A 24,675-nucleotide genomic window follows, 5' to 3' on the forward strand; every position below is an offset into this window, starting at 1 on the left:
GCCTTCAGGTTTTTTTTTTTTTTTAAAGGCTGATACTTTTTTTTTTTAAGTTAGACAAATTACTTTGTTTTTTTTAAATTAATTTATTTATTTATGGCTGTGTTGGGTCTTTGTTTCTGTGTGAGGGCTTTCTCTAGTTGCAGCAAGCAGGGGCCACTCTTCATCATGGTGCGCGGGCCTCTCACTATCGCGGCCTCTCTTGTTGCGGAGCACAGGCCCCAGGCGCGCAGGCTCAGTAATTGTGGCTCATGGGCCTAGTTGCTCCGCGGCATGTGGGATCCTCCCAGACCAGGGCTCGAACCCGTGTCCCCTGCATTGGCAGGCAGATTCTCAACCACTGCGCCACCAGGGAAGCCCGTGCCTTCAGTTTTTAAATTAAAAATAAAAGACATTTTTCATTTCACCATTTCATTCCACTACCTTCTGCCATTTTTCAGGCAACTTCATAATTCCATCTTCCCAAAACTTTTTATCTTTTTGAGCAAAGAACTGTTCCAGGGAAGACTTTCAGTCTTCCAGGGAATTGAAATTTTTTCCATTAAGAGAATTTTGTAAAGACCGAACTAAATGGAAATCCAAAGGCACAATGTCTGGTGAATACGGCGGATGAATCAGAACTTCCCAGCCAAGCTATAACAGTTTTTGCCTGGTCATCAAAGAAACATGCAGGCTTGTGTTATCCTGATGGAAGATTATGTGTTTTCTGTTGACTTATTCTGGACGCTTTTCATTAAGTGCCGCTTTCAGTTGGTCTAATTGGGAACAGTACTTGTTGGAATTAATCGTTTGGTTTTCCGGAAGGAGCTTATAATAGAGGACTCCCTTCCAATCCCACCATATACATCACCTTCTTTGGATGAAGACCGGCCTTTGGTGTGGTTGGTGGTGGTTCATTTCCCTTGCCCCACGGTCTCTTTCATTCCACGTTGTTGTACAATAACCACTTTTCATCACCTGTCACAATTTGTTTTAAAAACGGAACGTTTTCATTACGTTTCATTAGAGAATTTTATGCGGAAACGTGGTCAAGAAGGTTTTTTTCGCTTAACTTATGTGGAACTCAAACATCAAAGCGATTCACATAACTAAGCTGGTGCAAATGATTTTCAGTGCTTGATTTGGATATTTTGAATATGTCGGCTATCTCCCGTGTGGTATAACATTGATTGTTCTCAGTTATTTTTTCAATTTGATCGCTATCAACTTCAACTGGTCTACCCAACCAGCAAGAAATCTCCGGCATGAAACTTTGCAAACCACTTTTGACACGTTTGATCAGTCACAGCACCTTCTCCATACACTGCACAAATCTTTTTGTGCGTTCCAGTTGCATTTTTACTTTTCTTGAAATAATAAAGCATAATATGCGGAAAATGTTGATTTTTTCTTCCATCTTCAGTATTAAAATGGCTACACAAAAATTCACCAATTTTGATGTCTTTTTTTAAATGCACGCTGATATGACAGCTGTCACATACTATCTAACAAAATTGTTTCGAATGAAGTTAAAGACAACTAAGTGCTGCTAGAGCCATCTTACGGAAAAAACCGAGCGAACTTTTTGGCCCACCCAATACATTTTACATTTATTCATTTTCAAATTGTTATATTTTAGTTATATAAACATTTTTATTGCTCAATTGATATATCTGTGAAAATCATATGTTTATTTTGGATTGGGAAAGAATGTATCATCATTTTCCCCATTAAATTAATGGGACTAGTTTTTCATTTAACAACTGTTTACTTAGCAACAGGGTTCTCAGAAATAAACTAAAACTGTTAATTGGGGGATAAGTGTATAATAAAGACATTTTCAGATACCCAAGTACTCAAAAACTTTTCCTCCCAAACACCCCTTTTCAGGCTCCAGAAAATATTGAGGATGAAAACAAAGAAATACGGGATTCAAGAAACAAGTGTTCCAACCCAGGGAAAGTGTAAGGAATTCCCAAGATGGTGTTGTAAAGGAAGTCTTAGAATAGCTGTGGAGCATGCCTGGCTAGCTTCTGGTCTCAGTTATAGCAGTCTCTGGTCTGTAGGTAATGTAACTCATAAACTGGCACCTCTTGTCTTGGCCAGATTTTGATGGCATTGCCTAGTTGAGTTCATCTCCTGCTGGCTGCAGACCCAAGAGGCACTTGCACGTCCTCTTACTGTCAACCCTAAGCCTCTGCAGGGGTTATTGTGCCCCTTCCAGCCGACCCCATGGCAAGCCCTCTACTGTCAATGCTCACCCGTGTCATTCAAGCTGGAAAGCAGCTTGAGAACGTTAATCCCTAAGGCCCCTCTCTCTCCTATCTCATAGAACATCAAGGACGTATGGCCCAGCCCCAGACTGGTACAAAAGCATTACACAAGGTAAACCCTTTCTACAACTTAAATAAGAGATTGGGGAACAGCCATACTATTCCCCCCATGTTGACTTCACTTTTCTAAATCACCTATTCCTCTTTCTTAAACTAAGTCAGGGGCTGGAGGGCGAGGGGAAGTTGTCATACACTCATGCTTACCTTTCTTTCTTACTGCCTGTTCCTATTCTCCCCTGGGACCAGAAAATGGGCTTTTTGTTTGTTTTCCTTTCCCTGTGTCATATCTCCCTTCTGCTATTGAGCAGCAGCAAGCTTGGCTGCTTTTCTGTTATGGGGCAGGAAGTGTCTCTGTACTACAGGAGAGCTCTATGAGATGGTCCTTCAAGCCCTTGATATTCTCATGGAGGAAATGAAGCAATCTGAACAACTTTCTCTCTTGACTTGCTCTCTCCGCTGTAGTCTTGATCCTTGACTAGATGCCTCTTTCTCCAGCCACTCCAGTGGTTGCTCAATGAGCTCACAGGAAAGTGGCCATGGTGACAAGGATAGAGGCTATGCATGGGCTCGACAACCTGAATTTCCTCTGACCACGGCTGACCTGGCTACTGTTTCTCATTAACTTCCTACCTATCAACAGCAAACAAAACCACTATACTCTTGATAGGGTTATATCTATGTATATAATAAACTATACCAGCTCTTTAGTAGACATAAATTTTATAAATATTTTTTCACATTTTGTATCTTGCCTATTAATTTTCTTAATGATGTCTTTTGATGAGTAGAAATTATTATTTTGATTAGATCTAAGCTATCATTTTTTTGTTTTACAGTTATTATTGCCTTTTCTGTCTTATCTGAGAAACCTTTGTCTACCCCCAGGTCACAAATATATTTTGTTATATTTCTTTCTAAAAATTTTATAACACTAGCTTTTACATTTAGATCTTTGATCCATCTCAAATTAATTTTTGTATATGGTGTAAGTTAGGGGTTTTCATATGGATATCTGTTTTTTCTAACACCATTTGCTGAAAAGACTTTGTCAAAAACCAAAAAACTGAATGAAAGTGTAAGTCAGTTTTTGAGCTCTCTATTCTGTCATTGATCTACTTGTTGATCCCTATGCCAGTATGCTGTTCAAATATTGTAGCTTTATATTACATTTTGAAATCAGGTAATATAAGCACTCCAACTGGAGTCTCTCCTTTCTCATGACTGTGTTGGATATGCTGGGTTCTTGCATTTCTATATACATTTTAAAATCAGCTTCTCAATTTTTACAAAAAAAAAAAAAAAAAAGCCAGCTGGGATTGATTGAGATTGATGCTATCCTTAATTTCTTGCTGGTGAATGAGGAGTGCCCTTGTTTTCCTAGTGGGAATAATTGTTTAATTACTGAACATTATAGGATTTTTAAAATTAGAGTTCAGTGCTAATCCAGTACATTGTCTACCCTGTCATCCTTTCATTATCTGAGGATATCTGTGACAGTGTTGTCTCCTGTGTGTGGCCTAGACTGAAAAGACCAGTGTAATCCCAAACGAATTCTTTATCTTTTGTACCTAGCCAAAATTTTCATAGTTTCCATCTAAACAAATACCAATAAAAACACTTCAAGGAGGAACCTATAATAAATGTGCTAGGAACAAACGGTTATAAATACAATAAAAAGGAAAACCTTGTTTCTGGTCAGTCTAATTATCACCATGTGTTCATGATTATTGGAACTTTCCCGCAAGTGAGCTAGGTTTTTGTAAGCAACTTTAATTAGGGTACTTCAAAATAAAGTCACATCAGTAGAAGACTTCAGGACTCCCTGTTGTCAGTTGGGCATTATTTAATCACGATATATTCTTTTACTCTTACAAGGGTTATAAAGATGAACTCCTTGAATAATCAGTAAGAAGCCCTGTAAAACCCTTTATCAGGTATTCAGAAGGACATGACCCATCACATAAGGTGCTTCAGTAGTTGCTTACATTTTTTTTTTCATTTGTTTGTTAATGGTTGGTTGTTTCTTAATGGTTGATCTGTTTCCTGATAAATCATAGCACTTTTAAATAAAATACAGTTAAAAACTTGATCCAGACATATAATCTATTTTATATTACATTTTATAGTTTATTTCCTTAGCTGTAAAAAGGTGTCAAATTCTGAGACTTGCTTAAAGAGCTCTTAACAGAAGGGAAATCTGTTTAAGTCAGTAGGTATTTTGTCTTTTGGCTGAGCATAATCTACAGAGAATTTTGAAAATAAAGATGCATTTGGAGAATGATCAAAGAGACAAAAGATAAATAAACAATGTAGAATTTTTATGGCTAAAAACTGTTATTAATGGCAGCTGCTGGTGTAATCCATGGTCACTTTTTAGTGGAACTAGCTGCATATCCACCATTCCACCACTCAGTTTTAGACATGTATTAAGCACTAAGATAAACATATTAATAAAATGCTGTCCATGCCTTAGATAATTTCGCAGCTAGTGGAAAAGGATTATGTAACAACAACTAACTCTAATAAATTATGACAGAGTTATGTACAAAGTGTTCTAAGAACCCATGTGGAAAACAGTGAGTACTGCTGGACAAGGTGTGTGTATTCGCAGACAGAGGACAAAGACAGCTTCAGCAAAGAGGTGGTAATTGAAATAGGTCTTAAAGAATTGAGTAAGAGTGGCTAGTACATCTGAAATCAGGAGAAAACAAATGCACCTTAAGTCTAGCATAAATTTTAGGATGCATTAAATTCTCAGTTCCATCACTGACTTAGCTAATATTTTAAATTAAAGTACTTTTAAAATCTATATTCTGAATCTGTATCTTTTATGATTATGTTAAGTGGTGGTAACTTTTATTACTACTTATTATTCCTTCTCTTACAGTTTTGTTTAGAGAACCAGAAATCCTCTCAGTGACAATGGAGGTACATAAACATTTTAGCTCACTGACAATCCAAATTACTGTACAAAGTTTACTCCTATTGGCCAACTGATAGCAGGGTCTATGAAAGGTTGCCGCACAACTCAGCAGGAATCAGTTGTATCAAAACATTATTCTCAGAGGGCTCTGCTTCCCTAGCCATTCAGGACATCTGAATGTTAGCAATTCCTTTGTTTCTATTGGAATACCTAATTGCCTTTAATAAAAATGTAGAGTTATTTTACTTGGGACTTTATTAAAAAAGTAAGAATATCTTGAAACTAACCAAATATTCACTGACTTGAAAATATATATAAATTACTATACAATTACATTAAGAATAACCATAAATACAACCTGCTCTAAACAATGAAGTCCTTAGGAACCTCCATCATTAATTCTCTGGTGAAACCCTTAGGCATATGTGGCCAAAGAAAATCTCTAAAGAGATTAAAAGAGATTAAAGAGATTAAATCTCTTTTAAGATTATTGAATCATTTCATTCATTTCTCCATCTTCCAAGTCTGTGTCGAATCTTGTCTGAATTGGAATAACCACTTCCTTTGTATCAGGGAGGTGTCTCAGGGCTTTAAATACAATTGCCCAGTACTCTCAATGTCCCCATCAGGAATTGTTCATCATTCAGACTTTAAAACAGAGAGTCAGCATCATTTGTTGCTCAACAATATTTATCTCAGAGATATGGACAAAGATAGAATTGATTGTCTCCTTTCTGTAAAAGCTTGACAGCAGCTTTTTATTACCCAAGAATTTCTTTCAATTAGATGCTCTGTCTCTCTCTTTCCTCTGTTTGGTTCAGCAATGCCATGACTAAGATTTTCTCAAACACTGGATTTCCTTTAATCCTATTCTTTTCAGTAAAGATAACTTCCCACGCTCTTATCACTTTAGCTTCAGAGAGAGGCTAGTGATATGGAATGGTTTCTTAACAGATACACAGTGTGATCTCTATACTAGGATGGAGTTCTGAGGGGAAGAGAAGAGAGTCAGAGTTCCCTTTCTCCTTGTGTTTTATCTTCAACAATGGAATGTTATGATTGGATTGGTAATTTCTTCTTTGGAAAAGATTCTGTGTTAGGAGACTAATACCTCCCAATAGGATTATAAAACATTCTGGGAGATCCTCAACTCTGGATGGCCTTTTGGAGCCAGCATAGGATCAAGGGGAGATGGACTAGCTGTGAACTAAACTTTGAGGAATAGATTAAAAAAGAAAAGTGTGTGTGTGTGAGGGGGGGATTTTTGATATTTATGACTTATCCAACCAAACTTGTTATGGCAGGGATTTGGGGAAGGAGCCCTGGCAAGGAATAATGTACACACACTTTGCTGAGGTGTAGCTAGTATCATATAGCTTAGCCATCTTTAGTGGCCAAGCCACGTAACAGGGTACAGATGCAGTGCAGGAATGGGAGCTTTAATGTCTTGGAAACCTCACTAACAAAGGCAATTAGTTCAATAGAGAAAATGAAATTTAATACAGGATTTCAAAGAAATGTTCCTTTGTCAGTTTGTCTACATAAATTCTCTCTCCCTTCACCCCTATCCCTCCCCAGATCATTTTAATAGACAATGAATACATTGTCTTTCTTCAGTGACAATACTCTATATATAGGAAATACTTCCTCAGGACAAGCTAAATGGCTCTCATCTCTATCTTTTTTCACTAACACTCCCCCCACCTCTTTAAAATGGCTTTGTAAATCTATTAGCACATTTTGGAGCTGTCTTCATTATAGAAACAGACAAGTTACTAATTGATCTTTTCTGAAGATGCTATCCAGTACAAATGAAGAAATTTTAAGATTCATGAATGTAATGAGGATGTCTTATTTCCATATTTTGGTACTTAATATAAAATTTAATACTTAATGCAATGTCTGTTGAATGTGTGAATGAATGAACAAAAAGAGCTTAGAGATTTGTTCTTCATCAACATGATCAAAAAGACACAACAGTGCTTTTTTAAAAAAAAAAATAACATGTTAAGCTTATAGTTCCTAATCATTTCGCCAAAAGACTGTTCTCTTGATTCTCAGAAGTTCCTACCAGTTTGATTCTGATTTAGAAATGGAGAAATCTCTCTTTTTGATGCCTGTGTTTGCCTTACCTGAGTATTTGGAAGTACTCTGACCAAAAGCAGAATGGAATCCAGTCTTTCATTGGAGATTTAAAATTACTGAATACTGGTATTAAAGTAATATTTTAGTAAATTCAAAGTCTTCAGTCAGCTGCTGACTGAACTAATTTATCACTTAAGTAAAAAAAATATGTTTAGCTTAATAAAAGTTAACAAAAGATGCTGAGTTAAATTGTGTGAGGAAGTGGTGAGAGGGGTTGTGAACAGAGTGAAGAGTAAGAACCAAGACCTCCTAGGAAGTCACAGCTACTGTCATTTTCTCATATCTGGAGTCAAAATCACTTCAAAGTTAGAAAACATTCAAGGATGTAATTCCTTATTTTACAGATGAGGAAGCTGAAAGATAAAGTAATCCACAGCCTGGAGGGTTTTTAACAACTAGACTATTCAGAGAGAGGTCGAACTATTCATATGTTAAGGCTTTACTTCAACTAATCTGAATGAAATAAACAGGGAAAGTATTGACTGATTCTCATACTATTACTTTACTACACTCTTCAGCTCTGAGGAAAGGGGCATAAAAACCTTGAATTTTATTCCTGTTGCTCAGTGACTGTGTTCAGAGAAATGTGGCATTTTTGCCATCATTTTGGCAAACTTGGTTATTTTTGTATGGCTATCTGTCCCTAAACTACATTATTAAGGATATTCTTTTTTTTTGGCTGTGTTGGGTCTTCGTTGCTGGGCGCAGGCTTTCTCTAGTTGCGGCGAGCGGGGGCTACTCTCCGTTGCGGTGCATGGGCTTCTCATTGTGGTGGCTTCTCTTGTTGCGGAGCACGGGCTCTAGGCACGCGGGCTTCAGTAGTTGTGGCACGTGGGCTCAGTAGTTGTGGTTCGCGGGCTCTAGAGCACAGGCTCAGTAGTTGTGGCGCATGGGCTTAGTTGCTCCATGGCATGTGGGATCTTCCTGGACCAGGGCTCAAACCCGTGTCCACTGAATTGGCAGGCGGATTCCCAACCACTGCGCCACCAAGGAAGCCCAAAGGATAGTCTTAACGTTGTTCTTTTCAATGTAAAAGCTAGAAGAAATATTTTAAAAGCACTGAAATGTTTTCCTATGCTATATCTAGGTGGGTGGAGGGGGAAAGTGAAGGAGGAGGAAGGAAAAAGGATATGCTTTAAATATTATTCAATTATAAGATAGGTATTAAAATTTTAACTTTTACAAAGTTAATGCTACCTAAAGGACATAGCGCTTTAAAAATTTTTCTGTTAAATCTTCTAAACTACATATAGAGTTCCTGTGATTTGCCTCTGTAAATATTGTACTATTTATTTTTTACTGATATATGCAATGTTAATCTGATTTAGAAAAATACTTTTTTTATGAATAATAATTACTTAGTAATATCCTGGCACAAAAGCAATGTATCTGCACAAGGTAATTAGACATTACAGATAAGGAAAAAAAAAGAGAGAGAAAATAAAAATCACATACAATTCCACCATCTAGAGATATTTCTCTTATAATGTAGATCTTTGCTGTTAAAAATGATGTTTATTACAACCTGGATCAATTGTCAGCCGTGTGAGTGAGCCCCCTGGCACATTCCAGCCCAAATGAGCACCCAGATTGAAACAGGAGGGAAGGGGGCAGGGGACAACCTCTAAAAGAACAACATAGTCATAGGACATGACAAAAACTGGTTAGAACTAACTAGATCCAAGATGGGAGAAGATTTGACTTCCAGTAAACCTTGAGCCTCATTATACACTCATTGTAATACATTAGCATGCTAAATGACATGTGCCATGTCATGGCCACCAGTGCCATGACAGTTCCTAGGCCAACCATAAAAGGCCAAAAAGTGGGCAGTGGCCCAGGGGAAATCTCCACCCTTTCCCCAAAATATTGATAGTTGGAGTAATCCTCTCACTCATTAGCCTATGAAATTACCCAGCCCATAAAAACTAACCATCCCATATTAGGGACCTCTCACCTTCTGAGATGGCCCACACTCTGTCTGTGGAGTGTGTTTCTCTATAAATAAATCTGCTTCTTACCTATCACTCTGTCTCTCGATGAATTCTTTCTGCATTGAGACATAAAGAACCTGAACTTCACTAAGTTCTGAGACTAGGTGTGTGATCTCAAATAAAAGACCATGGGTTCTGGCTGGTTCGAGTCCCAGCCCATGGGTTCAAGTCCCAATCTGTGTTTCAGCTGAGGTCAAGTCCCAGTACGTGAGATCAAATCCAGTCTGAGGTGCATGGTTTCAGCATGACTGAGGCCACAGTCAACATGATGTAGTCCATTAGAACTTCCCAGCTGAGCCCAGTCAACCCACAGAATTGTGAGACACCATAAAATAGTTGCTGTTTTAAGTCATAGGCTTTAAGTTCCTCTGGTATGCAGTAGTAGATAACTGAAAAAGCCAATAAAAACTGTTAGAAAATCAAAGCTCTTAAAAAATAGACTTTGATGATGTGAGAAAGTGTCGATTTTAAATACTAAAACAGATGCAAAAGAGACAAGGTGTGATTGATATTGTTTAAAAATGTGTGGTAAAGATACTATAATTTAGTACTTCATTTATATATATAAGATCTTAGATAATCATCTTGGTTTTTCACAATTGTATGACTAGAAGGAAATACAATATGTTACCAGTGTTTGTTTGAATAATTTATTTTCCTAAATCTCTATACCTTTTACAACTAGCAGGTAACACTAATTGTAACACATTAACAACAGACAGAATAAATCTGGTAGTGCGAAAAAAAGTAGTGTATATAATAGTAACTAGATATCAGTTTGTAAGAGAAATTCAGAGTACTAGATCATACAACGCTATGATATAATTTAGACAAATAAAAATTATTAGAAGAGTAAGCCAGTTGTAAGTAACATGAATTCTAGCTTAGCTTTGCTATGATAACCAAGTAATTATTAAATTTAGAGTGTCGATGGGTAAATAAACATCAGCTCTTAATGAGCAGATTATATTTATGAGTTTAATCCATGATCAAATGACTTCTGTTTTACAGTTAAAATTATTTTTAGAAACAGATGTTTTAAAAAAAAGTAGTTTGAAATGTTTTATCCTCAATTCTATAATTATGCTAGTTAGAATTTCCAAGAGATAATATATTATATAAGATCATAGACATGAATGAGAACTTTGTTCCTATCTAGTTAACCTCTTAATTTAAAGGGAGAGTAATGTAAGCTAAGGAATTGATCAGATCCATAATACAAAATGGAAACTAAAAAGAGTGTAGCAGAGAGATTAAATTTGATCATCCAAGTTGGATCATGGAATATTATCCAGACTTCCTGAGCTCTTGAAGTGGTGGTGTTGTTGAGTGGTGGGTAGGGACAAGAGACAGCTAATTCCACTAAGGAAGAGTTTCAGTTAGAGGCAAAGTAAAGCACTGAGAAATAGCAATATATATAGTTTTGCTCATGCAGGTCATCATTTGGAAAACCAATTTATCTAACCTTGAAGGAGAATTTTGAATATTACACTAGGTTATACAACATGCCCAAATTAGATAACTGACATCTTAGGAGGCGAGAACTCTAAATATTTTCCACATAATGCAATATTATCTTCCTAAACACTCAAAGGATTTTTCTAGCATTAAAATAAAATTCATTAGTTCTCTATTATAAGCCAACTGTTTACAAGGTACAATATTTTTCTGGAGGGTGAGAATATTCTGGCTCTCAACAACAACTTCTGCTAGGGAAGATAAACAGTATTTCATTCATTTAGTCAAATATTTTTTACTGCTCACGTTTGTATTCCAGTCACTTTAATAGATTCTGGGATACACTAGTAAATAAAACAGAGTCTCTACTTACATGGAACTTATATTATTGAGAGGTAAAAAGGTAAGCATACAAATAAATATAAAATATTAGATAGTCATAAAGTGCTTTAAACAAAAATAATGTAAGGTAATGGGACTATTTTAGATAGCATAATTTGGGAAAACCTTTTCCAAATGCTTATTTTTGAGCAAAAGCTTAAATGAAGTGAGAAACATATAAATAATAAATAAATAAACATTTGTTTATGTATTTATTTATATTGAGGTACAAGCAAAGTGAAGGATATACATATCACATCACTTTATTTGACATATAAATATTTCCAAAGATTTATATTCTCTAGCCAACCTCAGTAACTTACTCTAGTGCCAGTCTTCTCTCAACAGAGAAAATCTTGCTGTGTAACTTAGAAATTTTTTCATGTAAAATGAATTAATTTTTTTGCATCTATGATTTGATGTATACCTCACTTAATGAAATATTTGTTATTCCTTAGTTACTTACATATAAATTTTAATTATAAATTAATATTGTCTCACTGACATATAAAAATCAGACAGTTAGAAATGTTACCACAATGGAAGCAACCTAAGTGTCCATCAACAGATGAACAGATAAAAAGATGTGGCACATATATACAATGGAATACTACTCAGCCATAAAAAAGAAATGAAATTGAGTTATTTGTAGTGAGGTGGATGGACCTAGAGTCTGTCATACAAAGTGAAGTAAGTCAGAAAGAGAAAAACAAATACTATATGCTAACACATATATATGGAATCTAAAAAAAAATGGTTCTGAAGAACCTAGGGGCAGGACAGGAATAAAGACACAGACGTAGAGAATGGACTTGAGGACACGGGGAGAGGGAAAGGTAAGCTGGGACGAAGTGAGAGAGTGGCATGGACTTATATATACTACCAAATGTAAAATAGATAGCTAGTGGGAAGCAGCTGCATAGCACAGGGAGATCAGCTCAGTGATTTGTGACCACCTAGAGGGGTGGGATAGGGAGGGTGGGAGAGAGACACAAGAGGGAGGAGATACAGGGATATATGTATATGTAGAGCTGATTCACTTTGTTATAAAGCAGAAACTAACACACCATTGTAAAGCAATTATACTCCAATAAAGATGTTAAAAAAGAAAAAAAAGAAATGTTACCACTGAGAAAAATTCACCCAACTCCATAAAATAACATTTACAGGTATAGCATAATTTTATAAATGATACAAAAGGAAAGTGTTTTATGATAAGAATGATTACTTTGTACATTTCCATGTTTTCTTTTATTTTATTTTTGACTTTGAAAATAATAATAGTAGTAGTACGAGAATAATTTAAAATTTCCCAAATAAAAATAACATTCCCACACTGCTTTCCCACGGAGGGTACTTCAAATCGGAAGGGGAAACACCATAAAACTTGCATGTTTCTTTAAATATTTTCTAAGGAATTAGATGCTCTTTTGCCCACACATCTGATTCTGTATCCCAACTAAGTGTATGTTTTAAAAACCTCAAAACTGTGATGTGTCTTCCATTTATTGTCTATTAGCTTTCAATCTGTATTTAGTTTATGTTAAAAAATTTTTTTTGTCTAGGTTTGTTTGAGACAACTCTCTACATTTTGTTGGTTTTCTTGAGTCATTTTTTCCAGTTGAATTTTTTTCTTAACTAGTACATAATTAGAGTAAATATTTTCAAATATTTCTGAAAGCAAGTGTACCTGTTCAAATAATTTAGTGAAAACGAAATAAATGGAGCTACAGTGTTTTCATCAGGACAAAAAAGGTCAAGATTTCAAGAGGCAGTTCTCCAAAACAATTGTTTTATATCAGATTTTATGAAGAATTACTCTAAAAATTCTCAAACAGTAGGCCAAGAAAATGTCAAAACAAAATTTAACTTTGGCCATACACGTAAACTATTCAAATCTGTATGACTCAACCTAAGTGTGCCAAATAATGTTCAAATACTTGAAAAATGATTTTTTTTCTTAATAGTTTACAGAATGTTTTTTTCAACTAAACTTTTTCTGTTACTTATGGGAGAAAATGAGATTCTTGTCACTTGGCTTGTTTTTTTTTCTCTCCAGACATAACTGACCATTCTTTAATTTTATATTGCATAAAGAGATGCAGTATATTTGAATAGTAGCATTTGAGGGCTAAAAATGTACTAAAAATATGAGAAAATTCAGTCCAAATGACTTTACTGATGCAATTCTGCTAGTTAGAAAATGATACAAACTTGGAAAGGAGCTCTCTTAACTCCTAGATTTTTTTTTTTTTCCACTGCATTGTATCAGAGGAATTTGGAAACTGGACTGAAATGAAATCATTATCGTCATCAAACTTTTGTTGAGGACTTAACTCAGTCCTTGCTCTTACAGCATCATTTTTATTACATCATTTAATCCTCACAAACACTCCAGGAGGTAGGTTGCTATGATTATTCCAACCTTGTAAAGGAGATATCTGAGGCTTCAGGAGATTAAATTACCAGTTCCTAAGTGGCAGAGCTAACTGACACTTATTGCCTAGGTGTCTTTGGTATAAGATCCCTAATCAGAATAATTAATAATAAATGTTTTCTTCTCCCTCTTATCCCATTTTTTAGTTTGTTGTCTTTGAATTATATATATATTTATATATACATATTTTTTTTCTTCTTAAATCCGACATGGTTGATTTTATCATGTCAACCATACCTAGTGTTAGTATCTGCTCATCTGTTTTCTTTCTGATTCCAAAAGTGTCAGGGCTCAGGACTCAGGATTTAATTTTTTGTGTGTTTGATTGCTTAAGTTGATTTTTTTTTTTTTTTTTTGGTATGAAAATTGGCGCATCCAGTAAACTCTCATCCAACATACTTGAAAATTTTGTCTTTAGTATTTAGGACCCTGAGGAGGAACAGTGAGCCACTTTTAAGTTTTGACATCTCTAAAAACCTCTTTCTTTTACCTTAGCTGACTCCAGAAATTCTAGAGATATGCTCCTAACTGGATGTAATTTTATTTTTTCCAGTTTTATTGAGGAATAATTGACATATATCACTGTATAAGTTTAAGGTGGATGGCATGATGGTTTGATTTACATATACTGTGAAATGATTACCACAATAGGTTCAGCTAACATTTGTCTTCTTATATAGATAGAATAAAAAGAAAAGAAAAAAGGAAAAAAAAGTTTTTCTCCTTGTGATGAGCACTCTTAGGATTAACTCAGTCAACAACTTTACTATGCATCATGCAGGAGTGTTAGCTATAGTCATCATGTTGTACACTGTATCCCCAGCTAGAAGTCTGTGCCTTTTGAGTCCCTTCTCCAGTTCCCCCTCGCCCCACCCTCTGCCTCTGATAACCACAAGTTTGATCTCTTTTTCTATGAGTTTGTGGTTTTTTTTTCATTTTTTTTTTTAGATTCCACATATAAGTGAGATTATACAGTATTTTTCCTTCCCTGTCTGACTTATTTCACTTAACGCAATACCTTCACGCTCCATCCATGTTGTTACAAATGGTAGGATTTCCTCATTTTATATGGCTGAATAATATTCTATTGCATACAGTATTTACCACAACTTCTTTATCCATTCATTCATCAATGGGCACTTAGGTTGTTTTCATATGTTGGCTATTGTAAATAATGCTATGAACATAGGGGTGTAAATATCTTTTTAAGTTAGTATTTCTGTTTCCTTTGGATATATTCCCAGAAGTAGAATTGCTAATAATATACAGTAGTTCTATCTTTAATTTTTTGAGAACCCTCCATACTGCTTTCTATAGTGGCTGCACCAATTTACAATCCCTCCAGCAGTGCACAAGCCTTCCCTTTTCTCCACATCTATGCCAGCATTTACTCTCTCTTGTTTTTTTGAGGATGGCCATTCTAACAGGCCTGAGGTGATATCTTATTATGGTTTTAATTTGCATTTCCTAATGATGAGTGATGCTGAACATCTTTACATGTACCTATTGTCCCTTCGTATATATTTTTTGGAGAAGTGTCTATTCAGGTCCTTTGCCCATTTTTTAATTGAGTTATTTGGGTTTTTGCTATTGAGTTGTATGAATTCTTTATATATTTTGGATATTAACCTCATATCAGATATATGGCTTACAAATATTTTTCCCCATTCCATAGGTTGTCTTTTCACTTTGTTGACTTTTTTTTTCTGTGCAGAAGCATTTTAGTTTGATTTTTATTTTTTATTTTGTGGCTTGTGCTTTAGGTGTCATATCCAAAACATCATTACCAAGACCCATGTAAGGAGCTTTATTCCTATGTTTTCTTCTAGGAGTTTTGTGGTTTTAGATCTTACATTTAAACCTTTAATCCATTTTGACTTAACTTTTGCGAGTGGTGTAAGATTATGTAATTTTATTTATCTCTTATATAACAAGTACAGATTTAACTAAAGCACCCTTAGGAACATTTACAAAGCAGTGATTTTGAGAAATAAATAATAGCAATTATTTTAAAATATCTGAAAATCAAATCCATGTTCTAAATATTTTAAAGTACAGCTTTAATGCTGCCTACCAATCCTATAAATTCCTCAGATCACATTTCTTTCTCTCTTAATTCTTTTTCTAATTCAGTCTTTTAGAGAGAATAGGCTATACCTATAGACTCTTTCTAATAACCAACTGCTATCAGCTTCTGACACACTGAAACTTTTGTCATTACCAGCAACCTTTGACAGTCGAATCTAGAGGAAGCATTTCTGTTGGTGTCTTTTACTTCCTCTCTTTTGATCTCTGTCACTGTTGAGCACCCTAATCCTTGCAAGACCCCGTTCTCTTGAAGTCTGTTATATCATTGTTTCCTGGATTGTCTTCTACATAGCTCTCTTGTCTCCGTCATTGTCTTCTCACATTTTACTTAATTATCAGTGTTTCACTTAGCAGCATTCTAAGCTTTTAATATTTGTCCTTCTCCTTGTGATAAGTCATCCATATCCACACATTTTATTAATGTTTTATGAGCCAGTAACAACCAAATTTGTATCTTTAACCCAGACCTAATTGTTGAACTCCCAATGAGTAATGGACCTCTCTATTTAAAAAAATTTCAAACCAGGATTTACCTCTTATTCCAAATCTTCTCTTCTTCTGAGTCTATCTTGATGAATGATACCTGCATATATCTACTCTTTAACCCAAATACCTGGGAATTTTCTTAGTACACATATTCAACACATTTAAGCTAGTGTCATGTTTTTTCTTTTTTTTTAAATAAATTTATTTATTATATTTATTTACTTTTGGCTGCATTGGGTCTTCGTTGCTGTGTGCAGGCTTTATCTAGTTGCAGTGAGCAGAGGCTACTCTTCATTGCAGTGTGTGGGCTTCTCACTGCTGTGACTTCTCTAGTTGTGGAGCATGGGCTCTAGGCACGTGGGCTTCAGTAGTTGTAGCACACGGGCTCAGTAGTTGTGGCAAATGGGCTCTGGAGTGCAGGCTCAGTAGTTGTGGCTCACGGGCCTAGCCATTCCGCGGCATGTGGGATCTTCCCGGACCGGGGCACAAACCCGTGTCCCCTGCATTGGCAGGCGGATTCCTAACCACTGCGCCACCAGGGAAGCCCCTACAACTGTATGTCTCCTTTATATGGCATTCTTAAGAAGGAAAACTATAGAAGTAGATAACAGATCATTAGTTGTAAAAAGGAAGGAAATGACCATACAGGAGCGACACAATGGAATTTTTAGGGTGATAGAACTGTTCTGTATGGTACTCTTGTTGTGGATAAGTTTTCTCACTGTCAGAAAAAAGAATTTACAAATAAGCAAGTAGGGAGAAAACTAAAGTGCTGGATTGGAGTTGGAGATAAGGGCATAAACTCATGTTTACTATAATAGATATGCAGATAGATAGATAGATAGATATGAGAAATGGAATATTTCCTGCCATATCAGTAAACAAAGGATGTCAAAGTCCTCAGCAATTTCAGCCCTCCAATGTGAGCTAGTGAGCCCTGAGGAAACACAGGATGTGAAAATACAAGATACTGGCCCCAGATAGTTGAGGTGCATATCAAAGGAATGATTTCAGTGAGCTCAGACTCTTGCATTTTCTCATATAGAAAAGTGCTAAATTCCTTAACTGAGGATATCTGGTACAATTAACAATAATCTTTTGATGTTCCTGACTACCTGCCCTTTGTTGCAAAACGTCTATAAAACCTGGCTCCCCCCTTCGCATCCTTGGAGTAGTTTTCTCAGGGTTACTTGAGATGCTGCCTCCCGGGCTTGAAGTCCTAAAAATTCCCACTGAATAAAACATAACTCTCAACTTTTAGGTTGTGAATAATTTTTTAAGTCCACAATTAGATACAGAAATGTGGATATGTGTGCATAGGTAGTTAGTATACAAATGCATATTTCCTAGTTCTGTCTGCTGAGAAGGCCTATAAGTAGTAACATCCTAGTAGCAATGAATTCACCTGGTACCTAGATCTTGATTTCTAAATACAGTTTGCCAGTAAAAGAGACCTGGGCTCCTTGGAGAAATGGTTGATATTAGGGCTTGTCAGAGAAAATGCAAAATAAGCCTAAAGATTTGCATAATACTAGAAAGTTAGGAAATGCTAAAAAAAAAAGAAAAAGAAAATAAAAAAAGAAAGAGAGAGAAAAAGAGATAGAAAAGGATGCAGAGATAGAGTTGTATCAAAAAGACAAAGGAGCCTACCTGAAAGAGTTCCCAATGGCCAATGCTGGAACAATTTGAACAAAATAAGTAACAATATTGCTGGATTATAACACCTCTCCCCTAAAATATATGGGTATACACTGATATAAGTGAATCATTGAAGAAAGAAAGAAAGAAAGAAATGGAGGAAAGGGAAGAGATAAATCTTTCTTACAGAAGGATTCCAAATAATAGATGAAGAAGAAATGAGGGAAATAGAAAATCACCATTAGAACATCACATTAATACTTGCTATAGACAAGATCCACTGATGAATGCTGTATGTATTTAGTGGGCAAAACTTTAAGGAGAAACAGGGTATTTACATAGACTCAAATGATTAGGGGATGTTACAGAAATTTTCAGTGTCCTGTGAATGGGTTCTCTAAGAATGTTTTCTAAGATTCAAGTGTAGAATTTGTATTATTTTTAGTTACATTTAGCTTTATACCTTTAGTTCCTTGATTGTGACTTACACTACATAGCCCACTAAATATTAGTGTTTCTCATACAATAATGGAAAATCAAAATAACATAAATGCCTAATAATAGAGTTTCATCATATTATATTTATATGTTGAAATGTACAGCCATTAAAAAGCATTTTTTTTTTTTGCCAAAACTAATAATACTGGGAAATGATCATGGTAAAATGATAAGTATGTAAAAGCAAACATACAAACTGTATATGTACTATGAAACAATTTTATTTTTAAAAATATGTGTATAAACAAATATATAGAAAAAAGACTAGAAAGAAATATATCAACAGGTTAATAGTGTTTATCTTGAACAGTAGAACGGCAGTTGATTTTTCTCTTCTTTTTTATACTTTCCTCCAATGAACATGTGTTTGTTTTATTACCAGAAAAAAATAGCAATAACACAAAAGTCACTTCCATGGTTGACATTGTCCAAATCCTTCCTCATGTGGATCTGTGTTAGGCTACTCTGGCTATCAACCAATTCTGGCACTGGGAGCGGATCTCAAAGGGCCAAAACAAAGGAGAGCCATCCTACCAGCGACAGTCTAGAGTGGGAAGTGTCACAGGGTTGAGTATATGTCAAGAAATTATTACGGAGGATTAATAACCAAAAATCAGGGAGACTGAATATAGACACCCAAATCCAAAAGGTAAAACATGTAGCTTCAAATAAGAGCCAGGGCTAAGAGTCAGAGCCATATTGAAAATAAGAATGAGAATAGGAGCGGGTTAGAGAGGAATTGATGGGATGCTTGATGATTGTCATGAATCCCCCAGATGGCTCTGGGGCTCATTTTTGTTTGGGTTACTGGTTCTAAGGAGTTCAGGCTACCTTAAATGCATAGTGTTAAGATAGCAAGGAAAGAGAAAAAACTGATTTCAAAATATCAATTTCATTTTACAATGTTTAATGTATCTTGAGAAACACATATTTCTAGTCTTTTTCTTTCTGCCACATCCTCATCTGTCAAAGTTCTTGATGGTCTAGCTCAAGTTCCACCTCCTCTTTAAAATCTTCTTTAGTCCCCCAATTGGATGTGATTTCTCACTCCCTCCTTTAAAGTTCTGCAGATTCTCTTTATACTATTTGTAAAGAATACAAGTTTGTCAGCACATTGAAATAGCAAACTGGCCTTTTGGGTTTGAAAACTTACAGAAGCCTGGGTTGACATATATTATACTGTTTTATGTGACACGTTGTGTGTAACTTTTAGTGAACTAGCTAAATGACAAAGTGCTACAAACATACACATATTAAGATAAAAATAAGGAAGGTTGTCACCCACTGCAAATATACTCCTCTTGGAAGATATACTTTATCTTACTAGCTATACTTTCACATACCTACTAGGTACTTTCCTGCTTGCTTTTGAGTCATAAATTATTCTTTAAAAGCTGGCATACCTCCCGCTGTCAGAGTTTACACATTAAATTATAATCTCGAACATTTCCTTTACCTAGCCTGGTAAGGTTTTATTTAGGCCTCCAAGACACTGACATTTTCCAGTTAATCATGTAACAGTACTGCTGTTGAGATTAGGGCAGAGGAGGGAAATGGGATAATCTGTCACAGTCTCATTTTAAAGACATATAGATAGCAGCAAATTATTGTCATTGCTGCTTTTTCCCACATTATGCAGATTTTCAAATTAATGAAATGACTTCAATATTTCTGATTCCTAAAATTTTTCTTCTAGGATATGGTAGTCTTTTTATGAGACTATTGCTATTTCTTACTATGTTGTGTTGCCTCTAATAATCTGTAAATCAACTTTCTTTTCTTGTTGACTTATGAAATATGTATTCTGATATGAATTTTCAGCATCTCACATAACAAGGCTATAACCCTTCTTATAACTTCTTACTTGATGTCTCCATACAGAGCCCCACAGATGCCTTGAGCTCAAAGAACAGAATTATGGTATTCCACCCTTTCTGCCACTTCTCCTATAAAGGTTCTGTTTTAGCATCTGGGAATCATTCTAGTTCTCTCTCCCTCACTTCCCATATCCAACCAACCACCACTTCTCACGGCACACAAAAAATAATTACAAGTGGGATAAAATTACTGGGATTTTAAGTGGTCAGTAACATAGTACCCCCTTTTCTTTGTCCATGACAGAACCAACTGAGAAACAGCGTGTCAGAAAGTGGAGATCATAATATTGTCTTTTTTTATACCTAGTAGTTTGTATCTCTTAATCCCCTACTCCTGTCTTGCCCCTCCTCCTTTCCCCCTCCCCACCGGTAACCACTAGTTTCTTCTCTATATCTGTAAGTCTGTTTCTGTTTTGTTATATTTATTCATTTGTTTTGTTTTTTAGATTCCACATGTAAATGATAACATACAATATTTATCTTTTTCTATGACTTATTTCACTAAGCATAATATCCTACAGGTCCATCCATGTCGTGGCAAATGGAAAATTTTTATTCTTTTTTACAGCTAAGTAATATTTCAATCTATATGTACCACATCTTCTTATCCATTCATCTGTCAGTAGACACTGAGGTTGCTTCCATATCTCGGCTATTGTAAATAACACTGCTACGAACATTGAGGTGCATGTATCTTTTCAAATTAGTGCTTTTGTTTTCTTCAGATGTATACCCAGCAGTGGGATTGCTAGATCATATGGTAGTTGTATTTTCAGTTTTTTGAGGAACCTCCACCCTGTTTTCCGTAATAGCTGCACCATTAAATATTATCTTAATTGCTGCTAAACTCCTGAAGCTGTATGAAAGCTAAACGGACTGACTAGAAAGTCGTGGTAGCCCCTGGCTCCTCTCATACATCCCATCTATGTCTTAAGAAAGTTCTTCTAGGAGTAAATTTGGTGTTGAAAAACTAACGTAATAAGCTTTCTGCCTCCCACTGGTCTGGTAGAGAAAGAAGAAAAGACATTCAAATCCTCAGTGATAGCAGATGATTGATATAAAAGATGGACCACTGACTTTCAACCATAACAGAATCTGCTGTCTTCACAGGGAGGAGTGGTTAAGGGGTGGGGCAAGAGGCCAGAAGTCTATGTTAGTGAAGTCCATTCACTGGAAACAAGAAAAATGGAAAATACATATACTCCTCCTCCAAAAAGAGACAGGAGGAAAATAGGGAGAGTTTAGACTCTCGGAGATCAAGAGAAGAGAATGTTTCAAGAGGAAAACTGTTAATCACTGTTCAAATGCCCCACTTGCACCTGATACTCTGTGCCTGGAATTCTTTAAGCTCGTGGTCTAACAAGCTCATATTTCTCCTTGCAGACTCAGACAAGTGAGATCTCTGTGAGACCTTCACTGGTAGGCAGAAGGCAGGTAGTTCTGCATCCATCACCTATACTTGCATTGCAGTTGATATTCATCTTTTAAAATTTACTATATGTCAAAGCAGTTATTTATACCTCTTTTTTTTCCCACCAGAGTAAGAACTCTTTGAAAGCACAGATTATATGTTACATTATAAATGACCTGTACATTTTTGCTTTAGGATGTTTATCACTACATGAATATCAAAGATAAACAAAATAAATATTTAGGTTGGAAATAACCTATTATCCATTATATGAGCAGAGGTAATGATGCATATTTTAATGTAAATTAATAATATAATATATAATTACAACTATGTTAACATATTAAATTGTTAATGAATATAATTAAATTAATTTGTTATAACCACAAATAGAACACTAAATATATTCTAAAAGTCATGGTTTTAAAAGGATACTCATAACGTAAGAAAACATAAATTACATTACATAAATTTATTACATAAATTACATATTTGTAACATAAGAAAAAAAAAAACCTGACATCATAAGTGGGGAAAAAAGAAAGGTGCAAAATATTTTTTTAAAATTATATACCAATATTTAAAATTTACAGACACATATTCATATGTAAAAACACATATAAGTTTTATTAGAAAACACAGCAAAATGTAAACTATGTTTTTTGTGAGTGATTTTACATTTTCTTTATACTCTTCCATTTTTTTCCAAATAATAACTAGAAAAATATTATTGTAAGACAAAATAATTATGTAAACCATGGTTCATTGGCTTCCTGTGGTGCACAGTGCTCTTCACATTGTTAACATTCAATAAATCTTGGTGAATTGCTAGGAATATTGTTTCATTGACGTTTTTAAAAATCTTTCAATCATTATGTTCCTATAAATTCTCTGGTGAATTGATCTGAAAGTGTTTATTTAAAATTTTTTTCCCTCATTTCCAAATAGGGCACCCGTGTATTATTACTGACTTCACCTATCCATTCTTCCTCTTGAAACAAAACATATAAGAGAGCTTCCTGTCATCTGAAAGGTGAATCTTCAGCGTGGCTAGTGGGGTAGACTATCTGCCAGTTCTTAAGAAAAACATGCCATGTTGATTTTAACATCTCCAAATTGGATGTATTAAGTTGTTCTTCCAATGTCTGTTAATTTTCTTTCTCTGTTTACTTCTCAGCTACTCCACCCACCCCAAACAGCATTCATTCTGGGTATGTGTATCAGAGTAGTTCATTAAAAAGATTAGTATATCTAAATATGATCATTCTTATTTCATTGTTAAGGAAATTGTTTATCCTCCTTGTTTTTTATTATGAAGAGGTATAATTGGCTAGTCTCCTCTAGAGCTGAAAGAGGCCCATAGCTCTTGAACTTCTTTGCCTGAAAATATTTTGCTTTTGTGTTACTGTAAGTTGTTTAAATTGTTGCATTTTTTCTTTCTATAGATCTTTCTTATGTAAGCTTTTCTTGTTAAAATTCATACTTTTTCACATTTTTTTCTTGTGTTGACAAAGTTTTCTCTTACAGGGCATTTCTATATTGCCAATGTCTTTACTCAACTCTTTGTACTGATAACCACAACTCATGATGGACAGCTACTCTTGTAAAAGGTAACTAGGTGCATTCTTAACACTTGTACAGAAATCTATGGCCTAGTGAATCTTTGGAGTAAATGTTTGGTGTAAAATTTCTCATGCTTGTGGATGAAAATCTGTCTTAGCAATCAAACCACTTTCCCTTCTGGTTTATAGAACCATATTAGTAAATGCTTTTCATTTTTATCCAAAGTCTCTCCTCAGTTTCAATGTTCCTTTTTGGGCATTACCTTATCACTTTTCTTCTATTTCCTAAATGTCAAATATACTTGTAATTCCAATTACAGGAATTACAGATCTGGTTTTCCCTGGTGTAATAAGCAGACTCTAAGAGAGCTCCCAATAATTGTTGCTTCCTGGGATTTGCAACCTTGTGTAATACTTTCTTCTTAAGTGTAGGTTGGACCTAGTGATTCACTTCTAATGAGTAGAATGTAACAGAGATGATGAGATGTCACTTATAAGATTAGGTTGCAAAAAGACTATGGTTTCTGTCTTGGCAGTCTCTCTTACTTTCTCACTTGCTTGCTGATAGAAGCCAGATGGCATGCTTTGGGCTGCTCTCTAGAGAGTCTAATGTGGAAAGGGAAAGAGGGAGGCCTCTGGTCATCAGCCAGTAAAGAACTGAGGCCAACAACGGCCCATGAGGAACTAAATCCTGTCAATGACCATACTGAGGGAACTTGGAAGCAGATCCTCTCCTGGTTGAGCCTTCAAGTGAGATAACAGTCTTAGCTGCCACCCTAACTACAACCTTATGAAAATCCTTGATCCCAGAGGCACCCAACTAAGCTGCACTTGGATTCCTGACCCACAGAGACAATGAGATAATAAATGTGTGTTTTTTATACTACTAACTTTTGGGATAATACATTGTGAACTAATAGATAACTAAAACATCTGGCCATGTCTCTTTTCTGATATTCCTATTTAAAGGAAGTTTTATAAGTATATTGTTATGACTATCTCACCTTAAAAGAGGAAAAAATTGAGAATTATAAGCTGTTAGGCTATGTTCAAGTTCAAAACATACCACTTTTGGTTAAAAGAGGTAGATATGATACTGCATTTTTAAGGAAATGATTACCACCATATTGACTAATAATTCCTAGCATGAGCAATGAGCCGACAAGATGTGGTCCTTTCACGTCTAATGAGCTAAACACAGAACTGCATAAGTCAATGAGAAAACAGCTCTCATTTCTTATGAAGCAATCTTGAGAAAAATGAAACAAAGAAAACGTGGCCACTGTTTCTATCAACAAAAGCTAGAGGAAGCGGAAAGAGGGAGGAATGCTGATATTAAATCTGAATCATAGGTCAGGGCTGTAGGATTTGGCAAACTACATTCTGCTTATTCAAGTCAATTTAAGAGATATAAATCTACTTGGTTTAGTCTTAGAGCAAACCCAAATATGGTCAAGCCACATTCTGA

The 24,675-nt window shown here is 35.4% G+C and overlaps 1 long non-coding RNA gene across 2 annotated transcripts in view; it reads left to right on the forward strand.

Annotated features, from left to right (window-relative positions):
* The window catches only part of LOC309609848, a 298,578-nt gene that overhangs the window by 8,102 nt on the left and 265,801 nt on the right, over positions 1–24,675 (forward strand). Inside the window, exon 2 of one of the 2 annotated variants that reach the window (XR_014233616.1) lies at positions 2,309–2,361. This is a non-coding gene — a long non-coding RNA (uncharacterized lncRNA). Of the gene's footprint in view, positions 1–405; positions 23,256–24,675 lie in introns of those variants that run through there. The other variant, XR_014233617.1, reaches the window with a different exon arrangement.

Source organism: Balaenoptera borealis (genome assembly GCF_965194805.1).
Source record: "Balaenoptera borealis genome assembly, chromosome: 13".
Lineage (NCBI taxonomy): Eukaryota > Metazoa > Chordata > Mammalia > Artiodactyla > Balaenopteridae > Balaenoptera > Balaenoptera borealis.